General features: G+C 39.3%; 1 protein-coding gene and 1 pseudogene across 4 annotated transcripts in view; one reads left to right on the top strand and one right to left on the bottom strand.

The window, feature by feature from the left end:
• The window catches only part of EDA (ectodysplasin A), a 298,860-nt gene that overhangs the window by 43,092 nt on the left and 233,112 nt on the right, over positions 1–22,656 (bottom strand). The window lies entirely within an intron of this gene.
• On the top strand, positions 2,849–3,597 carry LOC112300049 (receptor expression-enhancing protein 3 pseudogene; annotated as a pseudogene).

Below are 22,656 nucleotides of genomic sequence, written 5' to 3'. Positions count from 1 at the left end.
TTTCTTTAAAAGACTTTATTCATTTACTTTTATAGGGAGGGGAAGGGAGAGAGAAAGAGGAGAGAAACACTGATCGAGGTTGTCCCTTGCACGCCCCTAACCGGGGACATGGCCCGAAACTCAGCCATGTCCCCTGACCCGGAATCAAACCTGCGACCTTTTGGTTTGTGGACAACATCCAGTCAAGCCTTGCTGGTCAGGGCTAGTTCTTTAAGTTTCTTGGGGGAAAAGATGTAAGTGGCAGGGAAACCTTGGCTCCTTATACATAAAACAAGATCTGACATTCAGTTACTATTGAGTAAAAGTAAGAATGGCGGAAATAGGATCCCCTGGGGGTTGCAATAATAGCTGCTTTAAAGTCCCAAGAGCAATAGCAACAGCATTTCCCCATACTCACATTCTCAAGTCTAAATACCAGTGGCTTTTACCTGTTGGGATGCTTAGTGTAAAGTATATGATTGCAAGCTCATTGTTTCAGAAGAGGCCCGTATCTTTACTTTACAAGCCCTGTCTTAGCTGCTATTTTCTGTCCTTAAACCCTTTATTTCCTTCCTATCGAACCAATACGCTTTGCATGTTGCTGCATTACAAGTACCAGGCTGATTATAAGACCGGATATTACAAGGAAATAGCAACTGTCCGACCAAACTAAGTCATTTGAAAGCAGAGTGGTTGAAAGAACTCTGGAGTTAAAAAGATCTTGGATCAATTCTTGCACCTGCTACTAATGACTTGTGTGACCTTCCACAAATTACTTAATCACTCTGGGCCACAGATGGCTCATCTATAAAACGACAGTAAGACTGACTTTACAGGTTTGCTATCAGGATTCTATGATATAAGTACATAAAGTGAGAACACAAATTTGGTAGGCAACAGTCATGAAAAAGTTTCTGGAGAACATTGTTAACGTTAACCTCCAGCAATGATGTCTGGATTCATGTAATAATTCTCCCATTGGACCATATAACAATGGGTGTTTCCTGCTCATCCCATGTCTTAAATTCAATCTCCACAGAAATGTATGTTATAGCTTCTGGGACAAAGTGCCTTCATTCACTCGGAACAGAAAAATATTGATATGATCATCTTCTCCTGGTATTTATAATACTTCCTATCTCTACTGGGCAGAATAGAAGCCCAATGTACTCAAAGGAAAAAACAAACAAAACTTAAAAAAAAAAATCTTGAAACGTAACCTAAACGTTTTCTGTTCAGTCCTCATCTATTTTATGGAACACATTTGTTTTTATAATACAAGACTGTTTTGCTGGTTTAGGAACGGGAAAATGGAGCCTAAATGTTGAGTTTAAATGGTGTATCAATGATACTGCACACCAGAGTGACAATGATGTCCAAGGTGCTACCCAACTGACCTCAAAGGATCTGCTAGTAAAGAGAGATGGACGTCACAGGACAGCAGTCTGGGGGTGGGTCTACGTCTTGTGACTTCACTGAAGATTCTAAATTTTCAATGAAAAAATTCCCAACCAGCTTTTTCAACCCAGAGAGAGAAAAGGGAGCTGATACCCTGCAACCCCGGTGCAAAGCTTATGCTAGAAAACCGTCCTGCTAAGGAGCTCAGAAAGCTCAGCCTGCCTGACTCAGGCAAGAGATGGTCAACAGGAATACTTACTTTAAGGTTAAGATTAGGTCTCGATGCATGAAAAAGGGAAAATGAACTCCTGCCCAGGAGGAAATGGAGACAAGGAAGACTTTATTTTTGTTCTTATCTTTCGTCACCACCTGTACCCTCTACTTAAATTAATTAACATCTCTGAGGCTGATGTCTGTGCTTGTGTGTAAAATGAGAACAACCTCAATGTCATGTGCAGGGTGACGTGACGATTAGAGTGCCCAGCACAGTGCCTAGAACTTAATAGGGATGCAATAGATGAATGTTCTTTTAGAACACAGTTTGCGGTCTCTATCACACAGTGCTTGGTTTATTTATTCCACGATAAATAAATTAGAGACAGAAAATAGTTTCTACGAAATAATTTCAACTCTGCCTAAAATGAATATAATTTCATGGCTGAAAGGAACCGGGGGTCATCTAAGTTTTCTGATTTAAATGCGTAAGAGTATTGTTCAGGCACAAATTCGATCTCATACAGTAATCAGGTCAGACAAATTCTTTTCCTAAGGGAATCTGTAACTGAGCTGTTCTGAAAAGTATAGGTTGCTAAACCCTAAGAGCGCCCGCATGATAGTTAAGTGTTACAGAATACACTATAGTTGGTCTTTGTAAGCAAAATTCAATCAATTATTTTTAAAAAAGATTTTATTTACTTACTGTTAGAGAGAGGGAAAGGGAGGAAGAAAGAGAGGGAGAGAAACGTCAATGTGCAGTTGCCTCTTGCATGTCCCCTACTGGGTATTGAACTGAGGACCCTTTGGTTCACAGGTTGGTGCTCAATCCATTGAGCCACACCAGACAGGGATCAATCAGTCAATGAACAGACCATGTATAGGCCGGTTAGATGTTGTCTATGAGTATAATGTCATTCCATTCCCGCCAACTGTAAGACAGGAAGAACAGTCATTACAGAAAGGTGAGGGAGAGGAAATATTGACTCCTGGTCTCCCAGTTTTATAGACTATCCAGTTCTGCAGGACAAATAAGATGGTGCCCTGGCCGGTGTAGTTCAATGGGCTGAGCACTGGCCTGTGAACCCAAAAGTCGCAGGTTCGATTCCCAGTCAGGGCACATGCCTGAGCTGCAGGCCTGGCCCCTGGCCCCTGGTTGGGGGAGTGTGAGGCAACCAATCAACAGCCTGCCGTTTTGGCCTGGTCCACCCTGCTTGTGTCTACCCACCCTGGAGGTGTGGTCCAAGCCTCCGGGAAGATGGTGTCCTGGATGATCTCCAGAGCCGTGATGTTGGTGTTTGGAATGCTGTATCCTGCAGATTTTCATACAAAACTGTGAAAACCAAAACTGTGAAGGAATATGTTCGACAGATGATGTCCTGGATTGTTTTTGCTCTATTTTGCAGATCAACCAGTTGCTTGGCTCCCCCTGTACTGTGAACTTAAGATTGCTTTTGTCATATGCTTTTCTCTCTCCCTATACCACAGGAACAAGTTTAATATATAGACATTTGCTTCATCCATTTCTTTCTTCAAAGGAAAAGGAGACTGAGGATTATATTGTATAAGCAAAGGAACGAGGCTATGAGGCAACGGTAAACTTTGGGCGGCAAGGTTTAAACGTAGCAGCTACTGCTGTTGTTACTGTAGCAGAAGAGCCAAGGGGTAACTACCGAGCGCTTACGGAGTCTCAGTATGCACCACCGAACAGCTATCCCTGGGGATGAGCACGTGGGACAAAGACCGTACCAGCCTCTACCAGAAACAAAAAAGAAAAGTAAAGCAGCCTCCAGTGCATCAGCAGATTATGGAATTGCACTGAAAGACAGAGATGAGAAAACACATGAAGAAGCGAGCGGGCCATATTCAGATGATGCGAAGTTAACACACAAAGGGCTTCGAAGATGACAAAGCATGAAATCTACGAACGCCTGGAAAGGCCGCAAAGAGGTGCGGTATGGGTCACTAAAACAGAGAGTGAAGAAGAGACCACAGGTGTATTTTTAGTCATGGACATTTCAAGTATCCCGAGATAAATGATGCTAATGGCCCAACATTTTTTCCCTAACATCACACATTCAGGATTTGTGCAGTAAAATAATTCTTTAAATTGTGGCAGTGATAGGGTTTCTTTTCAATAATGTAAATACGCTTTTTATTTCTTTAACAATTACTTTCAAATGTTGACTACTAAAGGTAGTTATGCAAAATACGTATATATATATATCAGAAATAATAGAAAACTGTGTTATCTGTTTTCCAAATTCATCAAAAACGTGTGGAGTGCCCGGCCTATAAGAGGAAGCACAAACCCACAGTATACTTGAAAAGAGTCTTTTTATGGTTCAAGATACATCCGTCTTTGTGCTACTGTACTGTTCACCTCCATTTCCGTTACGGCCTCTAATCCAGCAGTGATAGCACAGGGCACGATGTGAGATAAAGTATGTTTTACATATTCTTTTAAATTTTTACTTTTTTAAATACTTTATAGTTAGTTTTTCCACCATCAGCTGAAAGTTTTGAAAACAAATATTTGAAAACCAGGTGTCCACATAGCACTTTTGTTCCTGACTAGTTTTGCACACTTGGAAATTGTTTACTTATTCAGTGATGGTATGTTTTACGTTTTACTGACACTATCTTTATTATTTGTCATATTCTGACAAGTCAAATACATGCCTTGAATTACATCCTCTCTTTTCCTGTCGGTTTCATTTGTTAACTTTGCTTGATTTTAATAGTATAAAAATATAGCTAATTGTTTGGCTTTAACACTTTTTAATTATCTTCTTTACAGATAAGAAATTATTTAAATCATTAACCAGTTTGCTTTATTTGGTTGTACATTATAGTTGAACTCAGCATGTTTTATTAACACCGGTTACATTCTCAGATTTTAAAAGTGGAAGCTTTGGTGAAATAGAGTTAGAGACCAGTACAGTACTTAGGTCTCTTCTAATTTGTGAAACTATCTAACAGCCAGTCTATTCATAAGCTTGGCACTTACATGTGCTGTTGATTTATAAACTTGGCATTAACTAGAATAATTTGATCACTTCTTTTCTGGCTAAAATAACTTCCTGAAGATAGTTGCCAATGGAAAATGAGGATGTTGTTAATATCACACATTAGAAGCTATTAGAATAGATATTAGAAAACGATCATTTTTAAAATCCAAGATATTTTTGAATTACTAGACTGTGAGGCATTTTTAGGTTGCATTGCTAGCTATGCATTATGAACTATAAGTCAATATATTTGCTGATGGTTTTAGTCATCAGTAATGACATTTATACAATTGTACTTATCTACGTAATCTACTTGATAAATCTACTTGTTTGTCCCAAAGTAAAAACAATGAGGATTTGTGAGATCCTTGACTTTTCTACCTTCTAAGAAATGAAGCCAGCTGACAGTGCGCGCACACTCAGGACCCCCGCAGAGTGTTGGGAGAGAACAGAATATTTACTCAGGAGCAATTAGTGTGATTCAGACATTTCTCTTGATTCAAGTCTTAAAATATTTTCTAGATTATCTCACATTCTTGATATGTAACACCAAGTAAAAATTCAATTCAATTTCTTTTCTCCCAGTTTATTTCTATGAGTACTTCCATCTACTTTACTAATTTTTAGCCTCTTAGTTTCTGGAAAGACTCATTTGTGTTTAAAAATCCCGTGAATTCTGATTCTCAACTTTGAAAGAGTTTTATTTATATTGCATAGTCCTAGACTTAGTAGAAATGCTAGGCCGTGTTTGCCTTTCCTGCCTGAAGGCAGCGCCATCTCAAATTGCCTGGCTGGGTCATGTGAGTGACTTTGTATCAAAAACATTACCTGTGGGGTCGGATTTGCACCATTATATCATTTTCAAATCCAATTTCATTATCACACCTATTCTTGAATCACGGTAAACTCATACTTTTCTAAATTGGAAGAATTATGAATCCTTCCACACTTCTAGAATCAAAACGTTTAATCAAAGACAACACCGGTTTCAAAGAGGGAATGCAAGTCCTTCTGTTTAATTCACCTCGTCACGCTTACAACGCTTCCTCGGATATATTCTGCTGCTTACATCCTTATACACAGTGATGTCATTCTGCTGTTCTGTCATTGTCTTACTCTCCTTTTCTTACATTTCTTAAGTTTTGCTTCTTTTCTCATGTGTTCTAGCATGCCCTTTCCTTCAAGCTTTGTATAACAACCTTATGCATTTTAGTTTCTTTTAAGGCAGAGCAGGTCATTTTTTGTTTCTATGCTTCTGAGTCTGCAGCTTGTAGAAGATGAAAATTTATCCCCAGGCCACAGTGCCTTGCTTCCCCCACTACCACGCCCTGGTGAATGGGCATCACATGCTAAACAAGCCTATTTGGGGCACTATTTAGGTAGCTGGTAAAGTTTATCCAGAAATTGTATCCCTTTTATCATATATGCATTCAACTTGCTCAATAATATTAACTACTTCCAGAGTTTACTTGGAAGTAAGAATTGTTCTATTCCTTAATTTACCATATTTTTTTCTGGTATAAAAAATGGGCCAGAGATAAGCCTGATTGCTAAGTACTTAGTCATGTAAACCCACCTAAGTCCTGCATAAGATTTCTTCCACACACTTTACTATACATGTGGATTTGGCTAGAAAGTGATACTGCCAGCCTTACTAATGATAAATAGTTGACTACACAGATTGATGGAACAAAAGTGTTAAAGTGTTTTTAGGTAACTTTCTCCACGAGTCACCAACAAAGATTTCTACAGTGTTACAACGTATGTAAGTATTCCAAATTTCTGTGAGGCATTGGTTAGATGAATACATTGTCTTTTTTTTTTTTTTTTTTTTTAAATAACAGCTTATGCTACTGGAATGCTTGAACTTTTGTGTTGTTAAACATAATTCAGTACTATCTTATTTTTAATGTCAATAATTTGTATTTTTAATTGGAATGGACTAAATTTTTATTTTGATATTTTCAGGAAACTTAAGGAGTTAATGTGTATTGGAAAGCAATTTCCTGTTTTCTTCTATGTGGGCTGATTGATTTGCAAGGCTAATGGATAATGTTTGAGAAGGTCGCTGCTAGTGTGATTCGCAGTGTACATTTCATAGTAAATATCATTGAAGAATAAAGGTTTCTGAAAAGAAAATACAGCTTTTCTCTCTACATGTTTTTAAGACATAATCTTCTAAGGTCTCCTACAGATATAATGTGTATTAATTCTTCAAACGTTCACAATGAATTAACATTTTATTTCCTAAAAACCTTATAAATCTATGTACATTAATAGTTAGTTAAGAGAAAGCAATTTTGCAAGCTCTTTGTAAAGGCTATCTTTAGGCCTAGTAGGGGGGTAACTTCATAAATGTGTCTTTTGAAAACTTTAATATAAAATAAACTATTAGTGACAAAACAAAAACAAACAAAAAATAATAATACAATTAGAACCACTTGAGATGTGACTGAAGATCAAACCACACGGGGAGTAGAAAACATACCCTGGATTTTATTCTCTAAGTTGTAACAGAAATAGTAAAAAAGCAAACAAAATGAGGAACACAAGTGACAAAAGAAAAAAAATAGATAAACTGGACTCCATCAAAATTAAAAACCTCTGTGCTGAAAGTGATACCAAGAAGAAAGTGAAAAGACTACCCACAGAATGGGAGAAATTACCTGCAAATCACCTATCATATGAAACTTGAATCCAGAAACACAAAGAACTCAATAATGACAACACAAATAACTCACTCGAAAAATGGGCAAAGAATCTGAATAGACATTTCTTCAAACATGATAGAAATAGCCAAAGCACATATAAAGACATGCTTGACATCATGCGTCATCAGATAAATATAAAGCAAAACCAGTGAGAGACCAGTTCACACCCACTAGTTATCACCAAAAAGACACGCGTTGGGGAGGATGGTAGATCCCTCATACACTACTGGTGGGAATGAAAACTGGTTCAGCAGCGACACTGGAAAACAGCCTGCCCATTCCTTAAAAGATAGAACGTGAGAGTTACCATTGGATTCCAAAATTATACCCTCAAGAGACATGAAAACATATTTTAATTAAAAATGTCTACGTGGAAGTCTATAGCAGCCTTATTCATAATAGCCCAAAGTGGAAGCAGCTCAAGTGTTCAACCGGTGAATGGATAAAACATGTTATTTTCTTCTTATCTTTTCTCACAAACTGTACTCTAATCAGATGACTTAACATGGTAACATAACCTAATACGGTGAAATAGTATTCATCCAAAAAAAAAAAAAAAAAAAAAGAACTGATGCATACTTTAGCATGGAGAAACCTCACAAGACAATATGCTAATTAAAATAAGCCAGACATAAAGTGACAAATATCATAGAATTCTGCTATGACGTACCTCGAATAGGAAAACTCATGGAAAGAGAAAAATAGCAGAGTGGTAACCAGAGGATGGTAGGAGTGGGGAACGGAGACCATAGGTTCAGGGATACAGAGCTTCTCCTTGGGAGGCTGAAAAAGTTCTGGAAATGATGAGTGGTGATGGTCACACAACACTGTGAATGTACTCTGTGCCACTGAATTGTGTCCTTAAAAAATGGTTAAGCCCTGGCTGGTGTGGCTCAGTGGATTGAGCGTGGGCTACGAACCAAAGGGTCTCGGGTTCAATTCCCAGTCAGGGCACATGCCTGGGTTGCAGGCCAGGTCCCCAGTGGAGGACACGCAAGAGGCAAGCACACATAGATACTTCTCTCTCTCTTTGTCCTTCCCTTCCTCTCTCTCTAAAAATAAATAAATAACAATTAAAAACTCATACAACTCAACAATATGAAAACAAACAACGTGATTAAAAATAGGCAGAGGAGCCCTAGCTGGTGGTTCAGTTGGTTGGAGCATTGTCCCATGGACCAAAGGCTTGCAGGTTGGATTCCTGGTCGGGGCACATACCATAAGGCAACCAACTGATGTCTCCCATCTATGTTTAGCTCTCTCACTCTCTCCCTTTCTCTCTCTCTAAAAGCAATCTTAAAAAGTTCCTCAGGTGAGGATTAAAACAAATGAAAAGGGCAGAGGATTGAACACACACCTTTCCAAGGAAAACATAGATATGATGAATAGGCGCACGAAAAAAATGGAACTGCTTTACACGTATGACCCAGCAATTTCACTTCTGGGAATTTACCCAGATAAATCTGAAACACTATTTCGAAAGAATATAAGCACCCCTGTGTTCACTGCAGTGTTAGTTACAGTAGCCAAGATCTGGTAACAGCGCAAGTGCCCATCAGTAGAATAGTGGATAAAAAAGCTGTGGTACATTTACTCAATGGAATACTATACAGCACTAATAAAGGAAAAAAAAAATCTCACCCTTTGTGACAGCATGGATGGACCCAGACAGCATTATGCTAAGTGACATAAGCCACTCAGAGAAAGACAAGTACCGTATGATCTCAGTTATATGTGGAACCTAATGAACAATATAAACCAATGAACAAAATAGAAACAGATCTATAGAGAACAGACTGACAACTATCAGAGGGGAGGGGGCTGGGGGCTGGGTAAAAAATGTCAAGGGCTAAGCAAAACAGAGCAAAACAAAACACCTCGGACACAATTAATAGCACAGTGATTAACAGAGGGAAAGGAGGGGTAGGGGAGGTGGATAAGTGGCAATAGGAGGCCTGACTTGGGTGGTGAAAACACAATACAATATACAGAATGATACATTATACAATTCTACACCTGAAATCTATATAATTATACTAACCACTGTTATCCCAACAAATTCAATAAAAATGTCTTCAACAAAAATTTCTTAAGCAGCTACTCATTTATTGATGATTTTTATATAGTCCCTGAGACAATTTGGGGAAAGAAGAGTTTTAGGGTCTAGCACGTAATCCAAGTCTGACCTTTGGATTTTTCCCCCTGCCAGCTACTTCTGTTACACTGCTTCTAAGAATAGAGAAAAAACTATGATTGAAGAAAAATGGATGCATCATGTTTTCTCCCGATCGTTACACTCGCATCAGAAGCCCTCTTCCTACCCGCTGGGAATAACGATCAGGTACATTGTTGGAGATCAACACACTGAAACGGTGATTCTCGATTCTGGTCTCACAATATCCCATTGGGTCCACAGTTACTTATTCTCTTGAGGGGTATTAGGAAATACTTACAACATTAATATCAGTTTACTTTAGCTTTTTCGACAAACATATGACAAATGGTACTTAGGGAGGAGTAGATGATTTGACCAGGGAAAGGAATCCAAAATCCAGCAAGCAATAGAGATTTTCAGAGGTAGGAACCTGCTGCTTTAGCCCCGTGCTTGGCGCAAGCGTGAAGCCATAACCTTTCATTCATTCTCTGGCATCAGAGAAAGTGAGAAAAGGGACAACTTGGACCCTCAGGTTTTAAAACCTTAAAAACACATATACCTAGAAAGCCTACTTAATTCTCACATTGGCCCCGCCTGGTGACTGAGGCTGTGGTGTTATATTTATTCCCTGTGGTAAAGAAAACAAATTATACTTAGACACACTCAATACCTTTCAGTCTGAAAACCACTGGTTATAAATACAAAGATTAGTGTTATGAAATTGTTAAACTATCACTAATAGAAGCATGATGGAAGCCCCAACTTGGTGTCACATATGTAATTGGAAATTTTCTGTTAGCCATAATATGAAATATAAAAAGAACCTGGTGATCTCAATATACCCCAAATATTATAATTTTACCATGTAAGTACATAGATTTGTCTTAATGAGATATTTTACATTGCCTTTTGCTGCTGTTTGAAATCTGGTATGTATTTCCAGGATACATTAATTCACATTGGTCAATATGTAGCTCACTTTGTTTATTTAATTAAAACAACAACAACAATGTATAATCACCTGGGAACCAATCACCCAAAACAAAAGCTAGGACTTTATGTAAAAACTTACATCCAATCATATTCACTCTCATCTTTCTACCTCTCCCCCACCTAAGTTTCTCTTGAACCTTGTGTTCATCATTCCCTTGATTTCCTTTTCATATTTGTATCACACTTATACGTATTCTTTAAATAGTTGTTTTTAGAAAACAACTTAGTTCTTTGTAATATTATATAAAGGTTATAATGCTATATTGGCAGTTACTGTTTTCAGTATTCAATTAGGTTGTTATTATCAGTCAGAGGTGACTTGTTTCTTAAATGCATTTAAAACAAACATAAGTTTTACTTTTTTAAGAAGATTTTATTTATTTATTAGTAGAGAAGGGAAGGGAGGGAGAAGAGACAGAGAGAAACATCAATGTGGCCTGTAACCCAGGTATGTGTCCTGACTGGGAATTGAACTGGCAACCCTTTGGTTGGCAGGTCAGCACTCAATCCACTGAGCCACACCAGCCAGGGCCATGTAAGGGTTTTTGGGGTAGAGATCTAGAAATTCAGAGTTCTCCTGCACCTAAAACAACTATGTAGTAGATGAGGGAGAAGGCAATGGAGATCAGCCAGAGTTCCAGTATGGGTCAGAACCACTAAGAAGAGCAGCTGACAGGGATGGGGATGCTTGGGGAGGCCCAAGACACATTGTGAATGGCAGTTGGTCCTAATTTTCCAATCTTGTTTTGCTCCACCAGGCTGCAGCCAGTGGAGTTAATGCTTAGAACAATAGCAATGCATACCACCAGACCCTGCATCTGAAGATTCCCATACAAATTTTAACAACATCAACACATCAAGAGAACTTGGGTCTCAGCTTCCCTCAACCCTTCTTCTTCTTCTTGGTGGTCAGGCCCTTTCTTGTGCATCCCCTAAGTTGTCTTTCTACACTGGGTACCGTGCAGGTACACGTGCAGGGAGATACTCGATGTACTGGCAGGTCGAGAGAAGAGCCAGAATGACTTTCGGTGTATAAGAAGTGTTCTGGGGAATGGGAAAAGATAGAAATTCCGAAATAAGAAGTTTTTTAAATAATCTGCCCTGGACTGTATGAAAATTCATTACTGTGAGCCCAGTAAGAATCACCTCCAGGTGTTTAGGGTTTAGCATAGCTGGTTCGAATGGGAAAACAGAAATCTGGGACCGTTAGCTGGATCAGTTACAAGGGAATGAATCCGTAGGAAGGTAGGATGAGAAATTTACAGAAAGTGATGAATGAGACAAAGCAATAGGTAGTTTAGGTAGGGCCAGCGCAGAAAAGGAAAATTACTAAGGTGCATATGAGGATAGAGAACTCAGATTTGCCCAGGGATTTACATTTTAAATGTGCTTTTCAAATCACACTATCTTTAATCTCCACAGTAACCCAGTGAAGCAGGTATTTCCAGTATTGTTATTTTATAGGAATGGAGGCTGAGAGATTAGTAAGCACGTTCAAGGTTTCAAAGCAAATAAGTGGCAGACCTTCCACTTGAACCCACAGCCCTAAATACAAAATCAAAATCTGTGTGAGCATTATGTTCAGCGAAATAAGCCAGTCAGAGCAAAGACAGATACCGTATGATTTCACTGATATGTGGAATCTAATGATCAAACTGAACTAACAAGCAAAACAGACACAGACTCACAGATGCAGGACAGGGTGACAGCTGGCTGGGGTTGCAGGAGGTGCCAGGGCTGGAGACGAGGTGCGGAGAGATTGACCAAAAGAGAAAAAGAAAGAACGAACTCCTGGGCGAGGACAACGGTGCGGTGGCTGCCGGGGCAGAGTTGGAGGAGTTTATAGAGGGGATAAATGGAGATGGAAGGAGACTTGACTTGGTGAGCACACAATCGTGTTGTGGAATTGTGCACCTGAAGCCTGTATGATTTTTTTGCTAACCAGTGTCACCCCAATAAATTCAGTAAAAGGGAAAGAAACCCCACAAAGTTTCTGTTACTGCCCCAGTGCTTTAAAATTAAGTTATTGAAGTGTGTTGCAAATACTTTGTGCGTTAACAGAGTACTGAAGGTCACTAGTGATTTCAATAAAGAGAAACTGGAATACATTTAAGGGCGTTTCTGTAATACTGTCGCTCTCATTTGCATTGATAGGTTTTCTTGAGCAGGAAAGAAAGGGGCAGCACGGAAGGAAAATGCAGAGAACCCCGAGGACCCCCACGGGAGCGCTATCCAGGCTGTGAATGATGCTGACAAAAATCAACACCTGCCACACTGTACCGTAACAGTCAGAGAAATAATAAAGTTTGGAAAATGAAGGGTGAGATAATAAGTGTGCAGCGATGAATTACAATTCAATTTTTATTTCTTCCGCTGGGTTTCACTGGGAGAATGGAATGTTACGTGTGTTGCACAGACCTGCCGTTAGTAGACAGTGTTAGTAGACAACGCCACTGTGGTACAGGGAGACGCACGGGAAGGGCCCACACGTGCTCCCTTGGGAACAAAAATAACTCCTTCCCTCAATCTCTCAACGACTTACCAAATATTTCCCATTATATATGACTCCTGTAGCTTCATACACATCAGCATTGTCCACTACCTATCTCTTAAGAGCTTTCAAATACAACTTTCTGTATTAAAAGAGGGACTTCTAGCCCTGGCTGGTGTGGATCAGTGGATGGAGCTCAGGTCTAAGAACCAAAGGGTCCCCAGTTCAATTCCCAGTTGGGGCACATGGCAGCGCTGCGGGCTGGGTCCCCAGTAGGGGGTTGTGTGAGAAGCAAATACACATTGATGTTTCCCTCCCTTTCTGTCTCCCTTCCCCTCTGTCTAAAAATAAATAAATAAAATCTTGAACAATTTTGTTTTAAAAAGAGGGGATTTTGGGGGGGCCTATAGCATGTTTTCTTTCAATCTGCAAAGACGCATTAAGTACTTAACTATTAGGTCCCCCTGTGCTAGTTGCCATGCTGAGGAAGAAGGGATCCCAAGCTCCTTGTGGCTTATCATGTAGCTGAGAAGATGAGAAAAGGGCATAAAAGAGATCTAGAAAAGTGTGTCTTTGATTCATGCACATGGAAGAATATAAGCTAAGACGATGAGCTACCTGAATGGAGCTTCATTCAGGCCCTGAAAAGATGGATAAGCATTGGAAATGAAGCAGGAAAAAGGCAGCCCGGGAGGGGGACTGGTTGACTAAAAGGAAGAGGCTGTAGGCAGCAAGCGAGGCCTGGTGACAAAGGTAAGACCTCTTACTTTGCTTACTTTGCTACCATGGCAACGATACATAATATATTAAGCCTGAGTATGTCTTCGGTTCTCCTGGAGTCCCTGATTTTTTTGAAATCTCCAAACCAATAAACTCTCCCACATCACACTGTTTTTGTATTCAACTGTGATGAAAAATTGATATTCATAAATAATATTATAAAGGTCAAATAAGATCCTGATACACATCTTGCATCAGGAATTATTAAATTATGTCTGGGGTATTTTTTAAAAATTCTCATTTGAGGACATGTACTTTGATTTTCAGAGAGAGGAAGGGGGGAAGAGGGAGAGAAAGAGAGAAACACTGATGCAAGAGAAAACCACTGACTAGTTTCCTCCTATAGGAGTTTTGACTGGGGATCAAACCCCAAAACCAGGAATGTGTCAAGACTGGGAATGTATCTGGTGAACTTTCCGGGTACAAGACCACGCCGAACCAACTGAGCCATACTGGCCGTGGCTCAGGTAATTTTGATGTTTAGCCTCAAAGATCTTAAAAATCCAAATGAAATATTTAAAATTTATTATATAATCTTTAGGATGGTTTCTCATATATTTCATTGAATACTATGTCTCAGATTGCTTTGTTTTTAAGATTTTACTTATTTATTTTCAGAGAGAGGGAAAGGAAGGGAAAAAGAGAGGGAGGGAAACATCAATTGGCTGCCTCTCACATGTGCCCAACCAGAGACCTGGCCCGCAACCTAGGCACGTACCCTGACTGGGAATGGAACTGAGACCCTTTGGTTCTCAGGCCCACGCACAATCCACAGAGCTACGACAGCCAGGCCAGATTTCTTTCTAATTGCAATGTTATGTAGTCCTCACCTAACAAGTATATACCCAGTTAACACCTTACTTACTGGGCTCCATTTAAGAGGTACCACAGAAGTGAGTTTTCTTAAGTTACTCCACTAATAGCAAAGTTTAAAGTGTGACAGAAATCTTTCTAAAATAGTTTGAGATTTCCCTATGTTGTCATGCCACATCCAGTTGTATACTGTTGAGAACAAAGCATCACTATCAAAATCCCCTAATGGACCACACCATGGGACACCCACTGTTTACTACGGCACACAGTCCCAAGTCATTTCACTTTTCTAGTTATTCTGTATTTGGACTTCTGTTCTTTATACTGCTAAGTATGCCTTCTGAGGGTATCAGTGAACTCACAGCTAGCCGAATCCCTCCCTTTCTAATCAGTCATCCTCCAACTGAGCTCATTATATACATAATGGTTATTTTTAAAATTTATTTACTTGTTTGTTTATTGTTCAAGTACAGTTGTCTCCATTTCCCCACCACCACTTTGCCCCACCTCCCACCTTCACTCCTACCCTCTTTGGCTTTGTCCATGTGTCCTTTATACAAGCCCCTTGATGACCCTTCCCCTTCTTTCCCCTGTTATCCCCCTTCTCCCCTCTTGTTACTGTCAGTTTGTGCTTTTCTTCCACGTCTGTGGTTTTATTTTGCTTGCTTGTTTGTTCTGTTGTTTAGGTTCCACTCATAGGTGAGATCATGTGGTATTTGTCTTTCTATAAACACTAATAAGGCTAGAGGCTTAGTCAGGCTGACGCCAAGCCTCTTACAGATGCAGAGTGAGAGTCCTCAGTGGATTGAGATTTGTTCCCAGCTCACAGGGTTTCTATCCTCCCCCTTTTTGGGATTCTAGGCTGTGTTCTAGATATTTGAGGTTGCTAAATAGAAGACGACCTCAGAATAATCGGGGTGTACCAAGGATAATTACGGTTTGGTTGCAGAATGCACATTCCGTATGCTTCGAAAAGATGAACAAAATCAGGCGTCATGAGGAAACTATCGACAGGAATAGCAGTTTGTGATATCCAATTTTTATTCTCCAAGTTTCAATTCATTGGTGGGAAAGAAAAATAACTCTCGAGACAAGCCTTATTTAAAATAAAGATTCTACCTTAATCTTTACCAGCACTTTATATTTTTTGAGGTGCTTTAGCAAGTATTATCTTTTTTGATCAGCACAGTCTTGCGAAGTAAGCAGGCAGGCTAACTCCCTTTCTCAACTATTAAAGTGGCTACGTGATCGTGGTGTGTGAGAGAGAGCATTTTTTATTTATTGTACCGATAACCTGAGAAGCACTAGATGGATTAGTCCCGTTCTCATTTTATGGGTTCATGCCAATAATCGGCAGTTATTGAGCATCTGTTCCGTGTCACCATTGAATTAGGCATTTTACATGATCTCTAATCCTTATAATAGCTTATCAGAGGAGAGAGCCTTACTGTTTATAGACAGTCAGAAAACCTATGCTGAGACAGTTCACATGACTTGGCCAAGGCCACAAATCTACAAGTAGTAGAGCTAGGATCTGAAATTTTAAGTGTGAAATCACGTCTATGCTTTTTTCTTTACTCCAAGCTGCTTGAGAGAGAAACCAAGGGTCAGAAAAAGGTTGCTTCTTGATATCAACTGAATTTTTCTCGCTCGTATGCACATCTCACCCATGTACTGGGAGCTTTACTGCCTGCTTTCGGAAAGCTTCTGGATTTTGCATACTGTGCCAGGGGATGGGAAGAACAGATCAGATTCAAAATGCTGAACTGAAACTTGAAAACGACCTCTGAAATAAAATATTTGTACCACAAATATCCCCTACTCCTTTACACAGGTTACAATGTAAAGCCATGTTTTTTAAAATTTTTATTTATTTTACTTTTAGAGGGAGAGGAAGGGCGGGGGAAAAGAGGGAGAGAAACATCAATGTGTGGTTGCCTCTCTTGCGCACCCCACTGGACACCCGGCCCACAACCCAGGCATATTCCCCCACTGGGAATCGAACCGGTGACCCTTTGGTTTGCAGGACCGTGCTCAATCCACTGAGCCACACCAGCCAGGGATAAACCCATGTTCTTAAAGATCTCTGCAGATGACTTATAAAGATAATGTACCATATAAATGAACAAGTCAAGTAAGTCTGTTTTTCCTTTTCAACACAGAGATTTAAACAGGTGACCAGAAATAAAGAATCTCATCTTTGGATGCACGCATTTCATACTTTAAAATTTGATAATTTCAGTGTAGTTTATTAAAAGAGATAAAATAAATATATCAGAAATTCGAGGACAGAATCAAATTGCTGTATTTATAATAATTGAACATCCTCTTAAGAGATACTGTGAAGCTATCATGAAAAACCCATTCTTTTTCATTTCCATTTTAAGAAATCATATTTCTAAACAGATTAGGATCAAAACATAGTAAATTACCAAGTCGATCTTCTTCTCACTCTGCCGGCACAATGTAAGATAATAGTGCACTGAATTTCGTCGGGAAAGATGACACTACCAACTTTCTGGCAGCAGCCCAGGCCCATGAATTGTTTTGCTATAGGGACAACAGATCTGCACAAAGTGACCTTCTGTCAGTACACCGCATGACAAATAGCATAGGTCGGTTAGACCCCTGACAGGGGGTATATATAACCCCATCGAGGTTAGACACGTACCAACTCACCTAACTGTGCCACAGTGCCAGGGGCTGTATACTGGAAGCAGTGGCAAAATGCAGCCAAGATTCATAAATCTACAGCTAAGCATCCTTCATACGTTACCATTTCAGAAACAGCTTTCCCTCTATTTCTATACATGGTAATGGAGCAGGATCTATGTCTTCTAAGTCAACTTACAGTCCTCCAAGCCGCCCGTGTTACACATCAGATTTCTTAGGACAAGAGGAGAGCCAACAAATCTAGGGGACTGGTTAGTCTTTGCACTTGCTAGTCCCTTTGTTAGAAAGGCACGTTCGACTTTTCTTCACCGAAGTCTCATTCATTCTCCCAAATCTAATTCCGATGTAATCTCATGAATTCGTGTATGCATGCCCGGTATGTGTGAGCCATCCTGCCCTGCTCCTTGGAGATCTATTTAACGTCTTTCAGTGGCCATTCTGTGCCTTCCTCCTCCATGCTTCCACGACAATCTTATCCTGCCTCCGTATAGGCACTTATCACCTGTGGGACTTATTTACAAGATTCCCTCTTTTACAAAGACCATGGGATTCCAGAAGGAAGGAACCTTATCGTACGCATTTTTGTATCCCTGTGTGTAACCTATCACGGCGCTTTAGACATAGTAGATGGTTCGTAAATCTCTAGCTATTATTCTGTTCTCCCTGTCGGTTTGATTTACATTTGTTATTTTCTACTTACTCAACTGACTTGATTCTTAACCCTTCTGTCCCCATTGCTCCATTAAAACCGCTCTCACCAGTGTTGCCAACAACATCTTTCTTACTGAATCCCATATGGATAAGACACACTCTTCCCACTGTGCTTGCTAAATTGGTGAGATGTAAGCCGAGGGCTGCTAGTAGCTATCTTTTATTAAAGATTTTATTTCTTTATTTTTAGAGAGAAGGTAAGGAAGGGAGAAAGACAGGGAGAGAAACATTAATGTTTGGTTGCCTCTCACACACCCCCAACTGGGGACCTGGCCCACAACCCAGGCATGTACCCTAACTGGGAATCGAAACAGTGACCTTTGGGTTCGCAGGTCCGTGCTCAATCCACTGAGCAACAACAGCCAGGGCACTAGTGGTTACTTTTTGGCACCTTATATGGAGAATCTACTTGAAGAATGAGGCCCATACAAGGAAAAGCTGAAAAAGTCCTGATGACATCACTGGAGCTCCAAGGGTCTTTCACATTTTACGCCAGCTTCATCAGGGACTTTACAGTGACATGAGCTCATAAACCCCATGCCCTCTTGTAAAAAAACCTTTTTAATCCAGTTTCGCCAGCTATCTGTCACTTGTAAACGACAAAGTTCTAATATAGCTAGTGATCTCCATATCTATGTCTCCAGCACAGATATTTTTCCTGCGCTTCAGATGCCTATCTCCAACTGCTTACTTATTTTCTCCTCTTGAATTTCCCACAGGTACCTGAAACTGAAGCTGTCTGAAACCACACGTCTCGCTCCTGTGATCATTATTTCAGTGAATAATATAGCACCTTCCCGGAAGCCTGAGTGGCTTCCTTCAGGCTTCCTTGGCTCCTCATTTTCTCTCTTCAATGAAGTCACCAAATCCTAGTTGCTTCAACCTGCTAAGTCTGTCTCGTTCTGTCTGCATTGCTACTACTCTCATTCAGCCCCCCATCGGTCCTTATGTACATCCTAGCAGCAGCCTCGGGACTGCCTTCTTTGTCTCCCTCATGCCCACCCCAAGTTCATCTCTCTCCCCCATGTCTCCACTTATTACTACATTTTTAATAAGATACAGTCACACACGCTCTATTGTAACAAGTCAAACAGCACAGTATATACAGTGTGGGGCAAAAGGAGGTTTCCAGTTGTTTGTATGGACAACGACACAATAAATAAATAATATAAAAATCATTGTCTGTGTTTTGCATAATCACAACTGTAAAATGACTATGGCCCAAACAGCTATACCTTTCCCATCCAACCCCCTTCCACCTGAGGTTATTGGTGGTTCCGTGTGGTGCCTTTGCTTCCCACATCTGTTTCTATGTTCATATCTACATGCCCTTTTATGTACATATCTATGTACATATCTACAAACACTTTGAGGTTTTAAAATCCTCTTTATTATGAAAATGGGATCATATCATACACATTCTCCGAGACTTGCTTTTTATTAACTAGGAAAGGAACACAGCTATTCTTTCAGGTGTATAAAGAAAACTCTAGCTTATTCCTTTTAACCTGGATAATATTCAATAGTACAGCTATGTCACAATTTATTCAACCATTTCCTTATTTACAGCTATTACAGCAATCCCTCCTTTTCCCATAAAAATTGTGTTAGTAATAAAAATTCTTGTACATAGTGACCTATGATCTGGTATTCTTATTTCTGTAGGACAGATCCTCAAAACTGCAAAATATCTAAATGTTTAAATATCTAAATGTTTAAATGTTTAAATATCTAAATGTTTAATTTTACTAGAGTAGGATCAATATCCATAAAGGGTGTAACACATTAATAAAATGAAAGATAAAAATAATATGATCATCTCAATAGATACAGAAAAGCACTGGAAAAAATTACCACCCTGAACACTGATGAAAGAAATTGACAAAGCCACAAAAAAATGGAAAGATATCCTGTGCCCTTGGATTGATATCATTAAAATGTCCATATTACCCAAAGCCATGTATAGATTCAATGCAATGTCTATAGAAGTTCCAATGGGCATTTTCCATAGAGAAAGAAGAAACAATCCTAAAACTCATTTGGAACCAAAAAAGTCCTGAAATAACCCACCAACTGCAAGGAGAAAGAACAAAATTGGAAGAATTATATTATCAGATTTAAAAACACATTACACCCCTGGCTGGGTAGCTCAGTTGGTTACGCTGTCCTGATATACCAAGTTTGTGGGTTCAGTCCCTGGTCAGGGCAAATACAAAAATCAACAAATGAATGTATAAATAAGTATAACAACAATTTGATGTGTCTCTTCCTGCCCCCATCCCAAGGAACAGTAGTCAAAGCAGTATTGTGCGGGCACAATAAAAGACATAGAGCAATGGACCAGAATAAACAGCCCGGAAACGAATCTATGCATTTAAGGGCTACTGATCTTCAATCAGGGTGCCAAGAATGCGCAATGTTGAACGGATACGCTTTTGTGTTGAAAAAATCGAATTTCCTCATGTACAAGAATGAAATTGGACCCTTATCTGACAGCATATACAAAAATCAACTGAAACTGGATTAAAGACTTAAACATAGAACTGAAATTGAAAAAGTAGGAAAGAAAATATAGGGAGAAAGCTTTTTCACATTGGTCTCCGCAATAATTTTTCTGCATATGACCTCAAAAGCACAGGCAACAAAAGTAAAAATAGACTAATGGGACTGCATCAAACTTAAGAGCTTCTGCACAGCAAAGGAAATAAAAGAGTAAAGACAGAGTTTACGAAATGGGAGAAAATATCTGCAAACCATGTATCTGATAAGGAGTTAATATGTGAGGAATTCAAACTCAATAGCAAAAATAAATGAAAGAATAAATGAATAAATGACCTGTCTTTAAAATTTTTATCTTTATTCTATATTTTCCATTACTGTTTAGTACCCTTACATCCCCCTACCCACAGCAATCAGCACACTGTTGGTATGTCCATGAGTCCTTTTTCCTTTTGGTTCAAATCCTCTATCCCCTAATCCCCCCCAACTAGAAGTCATCCTGCTCTCCATTTATGAGTCTGGCCCAATTTTCTTTGTTCAGTTTGTTCATTAGATTCCACATATAAGTGAGATTATACGGTATTTGTCTTTCACCACCTGGCTTATTTCACTTAGCATTACAGTCTCCAGGTATATCCACGGTATTGCAAAGGGTAAAAAACTAGGGGACATTTACACAATGGAATACTCCTCACCTAACCAAAAAAAAAAAAGACCTGATTAGACAGTTTCCAAAGTAGACATGCAAGTAGACATCAAATCTATGAGAAATGCTCAACATCACTAATTTTCAGGAAACACAAATCAAAACCTCAATGAGAGCTCACCTTGCACCTATTAGGATGGTTGTTACTAGAAAGACTAGAAAAGGGAATGTAAATCGCTCCAGCCACTATAGAGAACAGAATGGAGGTTCCTCAAAATGTAAAATGAGAAATGCGTTATAATCCAGCAATCCTACTTGTGGGTATAGACGAGTACATGCAACATGAGTAAGTTCTGAAGATCTAATGCATAGCTAATAATACTAGTCAATAATACCCTATACTATAGTTGAAACTTTTTAAGAAAGTGGTCTCACCACGAAAATAAGTATGTCAGGTGATAGAAATGTTAATTAGCTGGATAGAAATTGTTTCATGATGTATATGTATATACAAATATCACTTTGTATACTTTAAATATGTATAGTTACCCCTCAATAAAGCTGGGAAAAATAATTTATATTGTTTCCAGATGTATATGGCTTTCCCATCTTTTGATATGATGTTTTCACAATATAAAATTCTTACTAATGCATTTGGGTGATGGGGGGAAAATTGCCTATTATAAGAATTTTATGTATTTTAAATTAGAATTTAAATTAGTAGTACAGGTACATGTTAAAAAAGCTCTTTCCTCACTATAACCTCAAACATTCAATTTTCTTCTTCTTATTTTTAAATATTTTATTTATTTTTAGAGAGAGGGGTAGGGAGGGATAAAGAGAGAAAAACATTCCATGTGTGGGTGCCTCTCAAGCAACCCCAACCAGGGACCTGGCCTGCAACCCAGGCATGTGCCTTCACTGGGATTTGAACCAGTGACCTTTTGGTTCGCAGGCTGGTGCTCAGTCATAGGAGCCACACCAGCCAGGGCTATACCACTTTCTATACTATGGTAAATAAAGTGTGAGTTTAATGAGGGTAGGGACTTAATCTTATTCACCACTATCCCGAGATTTCTGAACAGTGACCAATAGCCATTTATTCAACAACTAATTGGTACCGCATAAACATTTATTAAGTGGATGAATGGAAAAAAAGCAGCCGTAGTAGTTCCTCACCTGTGAGCCAGAAGAGACCCTGCAGGTCTAGACGCAGAATGTACAATAAGGGAGGGTTGCATCAATAATACACTAAAGAGCCAACAGGAGCTGTCTGCCCACACACTGACATCTGCCTATGGTATTTTGAGAAGCCATACAAAAGGGAGCTTGGCAGTTCACCACTTGGCCAAGACATTAACCTTCTTAGCCTTCCCTTCTTGAAGATATATGCATGCTCTTAATTCTCGTTGAGCCTCTTCATGGACATTAATGAAAACGCTCATTTGACCATCCAAGCTGAAACCCTGAGTATTTAATCATCTAGACATCATGTACTTGGCTAAAAGTACCCTAGCTATAATTATATTATAGAAATCAGGAATAGTTATGAGCAAATGACAACAGAATCGGAAGGAAAGAAT

The sequence above is a fragment of the Desmodus rotundus genome, chromosome X (genome assembly GCF_022682495.2).
Source record: "Desmodus rotundus isolate HL8 chromosome X, HLdesRot8A.1, whole genome shotgun sequence".
Taxonomy (NCBI): domain Eukaryota; kingdom Metazoa; phylum Chordata; class Mammalia; order Chiroptera; family Phyllostomidae; genus Desmodus; species Desmodus rotundus.
The sequence above is the reverse complement of the archived record's forward strand: the minus strand, read 5'-3'. Positions and strand labels throughout refer to the sequence as shown.